Genomic DNA, 7,594 nt, shown 5'->3' with positions numbered 1-7,594 from the left:
ACGGTAAGTTTTTAATTTTGCCACCATTCCATTATTTAGCTGTGATGCTGCATTTGCTGCTACTAAATTCCTGGGATTATATGTGAAATAGTTGGATGGCTGGGTTGCATTTAAATTAATTAAAGCAAAAATATTTGAAACAAAATGTTAAATATTGCTGTGTAGATATTCAAGAAGCAGATGTGATTTCACCACTTATATCCCCAAATAGCACATGCAAAAGCAGATTGAGAAACATTTGAATATGTCTATACACTCAAGTGTAGCAGGTTCCCCAGGGAGGGAATTTTGTGTGGCTTAAGGGAAGTTGTTCATCACGATGGAGTAGTTTTGTTGAAGAAGCCTTTTAGGAAAGGGCTTTCCAAAACCAGTCATCACACAAGTGGTCCCAGAGGTTGTGCTGAGGTGAGCAGGCAGGGGCTGGTTGGCAGGGAGCAGCTGTGCCCCTTGGGGTGGCACATGGGGATCCCCATGACTGCCAACAGCACTGCTCTGCCACCTCAACTGTTCTTTCACTTGTCTTGTTTGGAGCAGTTTGTGCTGCAGCACGTTCCCTGTCCAAGCAGTACATGTGGCTGTCACCAGGGGGGCTCCTTGGTAAAGAAAGCAGCAGCTGCTGCAGCAGCTCAGGTGACAGTGCCAAGCAGGGGCTGTTTATGGGGTGCCAGGTGTCTGTCACACCTGGGGACAGCTGGGCTGCAGGAGCTCTCTCTCCCTGTATGAGTATGGTCCACACTGCCTGTTCAGAGTGCAGGGCAAGAGATTACATGTGCAAATCCTGCTCTGCTCAGGATTTCATAGCAGACTGATTCCTTCAGTGGGGTACAGGCTGCTGTGTTTTTGGGGGAGCTGCCTGTTCTGCAGCATGGGTGCTTTTCTTGTGACCTCACAGACATGGGACTAAATGGAAGGGTATCATATGTGCTAATTCACCATGCAACACAACAGCTGAGGATGGGAGTGGCTTTCTTGTGGATGTGTATTTTAGTGAATGCCAGACTTTTGTTTGTGCTCTCTGTCATTCACCTCTCAGGGTGAATTCACCTTTCTGGACTGTGCTATGCTCTTTTTGGGGTGCTGGGGCTATAGCAAACAAACAGTATAACTCCTGTGGAGGAGTGCCACCCCAAGTGCCCTCAGCAGGGACAGATCCTTATGTCTTTAATCTTAACTTCTTCCCTCAGAAATCAAGGTCATGGCTCCCCTTAAGCCTTTAGCAGATAAAGGTAGTTCAAGCAGAAAGGTAGATTTAATGGGGTGAGAAGAGAGCAGAGAGGGGTTTTTGACTCTGTCCTACAGATCCTCTAATTGGGGTTGGTTCTCAGTTCAGGGTAGAGTCAGTCCAGGAATAATTATTTGGGTGCAATCACATAGTAAATTGAGGTTGAGGGGTTAAAGGTGGGTTTATTATGCCTGAACCTCTGCTGCTGAACAAAAGCACCAGGTGATACTTAAACCAGGTAGAAGGGGGGGGGGTGGTGTATCTGAATTGTGGCAAAAAACCCGTGTATTGTTGTGCTCATAGTTCAGCTAAAATTAATTCTAAATGGGCTGTGCTGTAAGCTGAGATGTTACATCTCCTGAGCTGCACAAGTGCAGGGGTTCCCTGTGGGGTGTTGACCTGGGTGGCTTTGAGGACTGAGCCTGTGTTCATACTGCTGCCAGCACAAAGGTGCTGGGATGTGGCTGTTGGCAGGAGCTGGGGCTGGCAGCAGTGGGTGCCCAGCCTCAGCTCTTCCTGCTGCAGCCTCACCACCCCTGGGCACAGCAGCATCTGCTTCTGACTGTGACTTGTACCAACACCTATCCAGGAAAAGCTCTCCAACAGCAAACACTTTTCAGAGCTGCCACAAATGCCTGGTGTGAAAATTCACTTTCCCCTTAGGTGAGCCCTGCAAGCCATTTTATTAAGGAATTAGTTGTGCCCTGCTTATCACATATTAAAAACATAGCAGGTTTATCTTGCCTGCTCTCCATGCAAACAGGCAGAATCCACCTAGAAGTGCCATGGTAACAGGCTGAAGGGATGCTGTCTGCAGTGCTGCAGGTGCTCTGCCTGCAGCTGCTCTAGGTAATCACTGAGCTCTGTTGACAAAGCATGGGGTTGAGAGACTCACTCTAAATATTTGCCAGAAAGTTTGCTTGGGAATGTTGAATATTGTGACACAGGATAGCTAAAAATAGAGTTCTTGCTGGTAATTTTTTGGTGTTTGGTTTCACAGTGTGAGATGTGATTTTCAGAAGAGTAGTATTTCTCTGTTCCCCCCCCTACCCTCCCATTCAATCACAGCATCTTTGCAAATCAGGCCTTTCTCGCCTCCCAAAATTAAATTCTTAAATAAAATAGAAGACAGAGTAATGGAATAAAATAGATCTTGAAGTCATACTAGTGAGGGTTTATTATGGGGGTTGTTAATGCCCCATGTGGCATTTTAGAGTTCACCAAAGGGAGAGTGGAAAGGAAGTCTCACAGTTGTGTAGGACTTGGGAATTAGCTGCTCAGGCTTTTCAAGTGTTTATGCCAAAGAGCGACAAAAACCTGAGGAGGAAGAAGTGGGCTACTGTGAAGCACAAATAACTTGATCTGCCCTTGATGAAGTGAATGCTGCCACTCTGTATTGTCTGTGAGAGAAGGCTGGGAGGCTCTTGCAAACCTACCCTAATTAACTGGCTGCTGCCTTAATGCCTCCCAGGAGCCTGGGGTGATGCTCTGTTGTGTGCTGTGGGAGCCCACTTGGTCCTGAGGCTTTGCAAGTCATGTTCAAGACCTCCTGAGAGGTAAGTTAAGAATGGCTTTTTTCAAAGAAAGCCATGTTTTTACTTTGGGAGCTGTAGAGCTTTCTGGTGAGGAGGCTGCTTCTTGCTTTGTGCTGGAGGTTCTGCTGAGGTAGAGAGGCTCAGAATTGTTTTGCTGTGGGCTGACTTGTCTTTCTGTTTACCATGAATATATTTTCCCCCTGAACCTGGGGATGAGGATCCTGTTTTCCAGTGGAAGGGTCAGGCTTTGAGATGGAAACAGGTGTAGTGCCCTTGAATTTTTCCTGCTGGGTCTCTAGTTCTGTGTTTTAAGCTTGAACTAACTTGCAGGAAGGTTCAAGCCTGTGCTTCAAATGTACAAGACTTTCTGAACTACTAACCTTGTAAGATTGGCCTGGAATGCATGGATTGCTGATTCCCCTTTGACTAGTGATGATCTAGCTGACCTTCCTGGAGTGTGAAGGTATGGGGAGTTGATGTGCCTCTTCCAAATGAGGGATGAGTGAGTGTTTTATGGCTGTCTTTCAGGGAGTGGAGATGGTAATAAAAGCCACTGTCCCTAAGCAGAATGTTGTAATTCTCTCTGTGCGTTACTATGGTGTTCCAGCAGCTATGGATTGCCAGGTACTTTTTCAAAATAATGGTTTCTTTAATTATTTATACCTTAAGGGTCAGAGAAGGTTTTGTTTTGCCAGGTTACAGAATGAACTGGATGAGTCAGAAGAACAATTGACAGTGCCATCAGAGGAACCTTGATATTTCTAACAGGAAGTTTATAATTAAGCTGAATCACTGTGTCATTTGTGTTACCCAGATCCATGTGTCCAAAAAATATCTTCAGCTTTGTCTTGTATTACAGGGCTGTGGCTCCATTCACAAAGCTGAAGGTTGCTAAAGCTTGGTTTTGTTAGCTCTGCTTGTGGTGCTGATGCCTTGGAATGGGATTAGAGGAGTGGAAATATCAGGTCAGTGCTGAAGTACCATGGTATGTGTTATCTGGGGCTTCAGTGTGTGTCCAGCCCCTCTGCATGATATTTTGGGTACAGGCTCCTGAATGGGTGGATTGGTCTCTCTTGGAAGTCCATAAGAGAACTCCAAGTCCCTCTAGTATCTGAAACACCTTCTCTCAAAATCAGACACTTGTTTCTATGCCTTTACCTTTCAGGCTTCCTGTACTGTCTGCAGCAAGAGTAATTTCCCACAAGGCAAACACATTTCCTTGGTGTTGATCTTAATTAGGACAAGTATGACAAATAATGTTGCCCTTAAAACTTAATGAATAATTTCCCAAACAGGTGTTAATTATTACATAAAGTCACTGCCCTCAGACTTCACTGAAGTGGTCCAGAAGATGCATATTTTTAAATATCACTGTTAAGTGAAGTTTATTCATCTTGGGTGATAAATTGCTAGCATAGAGCAGGCCTGTGGTAGCAGGAAAATAAGTGCCATGTGTGAGATCCTGGGATTAGTTTCATTTAAGTTTCCATATTTATGACAAAGAAATTTGGGTCTGGGCTGGTAAACCCAGTAGCCCATTAGAGCTGATGAAGGGGAAAGGGGCAGCTGATCTGGCCATGTCAGACAGCAGCTTCCAGAGGGGTCGAAGGTGCCTCATTTCTTTTTATGAATGGCAATCTTGGGGATTAACTCTTGTTTTTGGCATTTACATCTGGTGCTGTGAATTCCAGCTTTACACAGCTGGAATCTCATATCCCTGATGCATCTGAAGCTTCTGGGTTTTGTAAATGGGATTCTCAGTGCTGCCCAGCTGCTGGTAGCTGTATCACACTGGAGTCAAGTCAGTCCTCCTCTGGTTCCCTCTTTTGTACCTCACACAACCTTTTTCAGACCTTTGCTGAGCAGGCACTCTATTTGCTGCTTAAATCCCAGGGATTATGTGATTGCTGGAGTGGTGAACCCGAGAGGGGAGCTTACACTAATGCGCTGGGCTGTGAGCAGCAGGCAGGAGCCTGCAGGCCCTGCAGCCAAATCCAGCCCTGCCCATCTGCCAGAGCTGCCCTCCCCGGGCTCACAGGTTATCACTGTTGGGTTGGGAGCTGCTGCATCCTGGTTTCAGCAAAGGCAGATAGAGAGGCACAGAGAATGCATGGGGCAGCTGTTTGGATGGGAAGGCAAGCATCACAGTGTCTGCTGAAACCCACAGACATGTACCTGCTCCTCACATCTCTTCACTTCTCAGGCTCATGAGTGCCTGTCTCCTGAATTTGCCTTTTTTTCTGCTGATCTTGTCTGTTACACGTTTTGGTTTGTGGTTTTGTTTCCTCTTCGTATGATTTGTTTTCACTTTTTGCACATGCTCCCTCCCACTTTGCCCTGATGTTCTGCTTGCTGTAGCATCAAGGCAGCCAAGATGAAGAATGCAAGCAGTTTGATGTTCATATTGGGGCTTTTAACTTTTGTTTCTTTGGTTTTTCATTTTTGTTTTGTTTGATGGTTGTGTCTGCAAACTATGGGTGAAAGGAGAAGAAAGGAGTGTTGGAGCATCTCTGCCCAGGTGGGTGCAGGCAGTCCTGAGCTCGCCTGGAGAGGATGCTCAAGCTGTGCCTGCATCCATGCAGGCAGGTGCCCAAGGTGTGCAGCAGCCCCTATGGGCACAGAGGCCACCTACAGGAACCAGGACTCTCTGAATAAAATCTTTGTCCTGAGAGAGCACATGAGAGATGGAGACTAAAATTTAGGTCATGCTTAATCTGTATCACAGATTAACTTGATGAATGGATCCTCATAAGCGTGTCATGGATGTAAGGAGAATGAAACACAAATGAGATGAAAGTAGGTACTATGCATAGGCATAAGCAATTTGTATGTTAGCTTATGTGTTTACTAATGTGGATAAACATTTATGTATTCTGATTGTTATTGACCCTTTATGAGAAGACTTTAAACAGAACCTTCATAAAAACATTCCTGCAGTCTAACAGTGGCCTGCAGCCCCAGAAAATGTCTTCTATGCTTTCCTGTACCAAGAGTGTTGTACTGTCTCATTCTCTGAAAATGCCTCAAATGGGGAATTCCCTCTGTTTGTTGGCTGCTAATGAATTTCACTGGTATAGGGAAAACTCTGAAGTTGATAGTATTTTTTTCCTTGTGCTGAAAAGATCGGTGATGAGGACAAAGACTGCCTGTCTGATCCCATATGCTGCTCAGAAATACACCCTCTTCCAAAACCAGACTTACTTTCTGTGGCAGCTCACTCCAGAGTTAGATCTGGGGCAGTTAGGGACCATTCCTTGGCAATCTCTGTTTGCAGAGATGCTCAGGCTTGCCTGGGACTGTGGGATAGCATCTTCCAAAGAGAATTGCAGGCCAAGCCTGGACTGTTTGGGAAACATTGTTCTGGGCAGCCTGATGTATGGAGGGAGAGAAGTTTGCTGGCTGTGTTGAAGATCTAAAATGTAAGATGCAGCAAATTTATTACCAGGCTGCTCCTTGCAGCAGCTTTTTGCAAGGTGAAGAGATGAAGCAGATAATTAGATCTGTGAAGAAACAGAATGGTGATGCACAGCCTTCCCTAGAGTGGGAGTGAAAACCAGTCGAGCACATCTCTCCTGCCTTGCAAAACAAACATGCTTCCCTCCTAGACTGAAGGAGCAATCTGCACCTGGATGTGCTCTGCTGTGGCTGCTTGGCAACTATTGAGTAGGGGAAAGCCCCTTGTGTTTAGTTCAGCCTGCTGAAAGAGCTGTTTGCAATCAGCAAAAGGGGCTAGAACTGACTCCCCATCACCCGTGTTTTATCCACCTGCTATAAAGCAGCCAGTGGCTAACCTCAGCTGGAGCTGTCCCAGAACCTGGGACTAAAATCTGAGACTATCCTGTCCTCTTGCCAGGCAGATTTCCTCCAGGCTTGCAGTGCTGGTTGCAGCAGCAGTGGCAGCTGGTCCCTGCATGAGGAGTCCCCCTGCCAGCTCTTGTGGTGGGGGTGAAGTGATGGGCTCCACAGGAACTGTCCTTTGCCTGTCAAGATTGTTCCTTCTTTTGTTCCATAGCCAGGTGTGTGCTGGGCCAGGGATATTCTCTGAATGTGCATTCATACTCAGGGGGAGGGTGGCCAGCTTGTGAGTCATTCAAATGGGTGGGGAGAGTAGGGGCTTGTGATGCTGAACTGCAGAATCCTTGAAGGCAGCCTGGCTTTGCTCACCTGCTTCCAGTGCTGTGGTGTTCAGGGGAAGGTGCCCTGCTCTTCCCTGCTCCTTGGCTTCCTAAGACATGCAATGTATATTTTGTGGCTTGGTTACCTGCAAGCAGAAGTGTTTAGTGGTGAGGGAAGCCTGTTCTTGTGAGTTATGAGCCTGATGGGGCTCATCCATCCTCACCTGGGAAATGACAGAATGAACCCAGCCCTGAGGGACTCTGGAGCTTGGGGTTAATTTAAATAACCAAAATCAGGTGCCAGCTTGAGTCCCTGAGGCAGCTGAAGGAACTGTACCCTGCTCACTCATGTTGCTGATAAAGCTCTCACTAATGCTGTGCAAGAGATTTCTTCCCTCCCTCTGGCTGGGAAATTTGGGCAGTATTTTAGGTATGTGTTCTCTTGACCAGTGCCTGTCTCATTTGGAGCCTTCTGCTGTGTTCACTTAGTGCTTCATTATACCACTAGTGATGTTACCTTTGCAAAGCCATGCTCAAATAGGAAAGGAAACATTTACATGACATGAACTCTTCCTGGCTGTCTTGCTGCTCACCCTGCTTCTTCTTCACCCCAGTAGATGACTCCCTTGCAAAACTCCTCTGATACCACAATAGGAGAGAAAACAAAGGTCTGATCAGAAAAATCATGGCCAGCAGGACTAGGGAAAAGACTGTTCAGCACT

General features: G+C 46.4%; 1 long non-coding RNA gene across 1 annotated transcript; it reads left to right on the top strand.

Annotated features, from left to right (window-relative positions):
- The first annotated feature begins 1,755 nt into the window (after window positions 1-1,755).
- LOC306798173 lies at window positions 1,756-2,779 on the top strand. Its single transcript, XR_013773290.1, has 3 exons — window positions 1,756-1,885; window positions 1,986-2,071; window positions 2,694-2,779. It is a non-coding gene; the product is annotated as an uncharacterized lncRNA (long non-coding RNA).
- The last annotated feature ends 4,815 nt before the right edge of the window (window positions 2,780-7,594 follow it).

Source organism: Erithacus rubecula (genome assembly GCF_903797595.1).
Source record: "Erithacus rubecula genome assembly, chromosome: 2".
NCBI classification, from domain to species: Eukaryota; Metazoa; Chordata; class Aves; order Passeriformes; family Muscicapidae; genus Erithacus; species Erithacus rubecula.
This window is presented reverse-complemented; position numbering and strand designations above follow the sequence as displayed.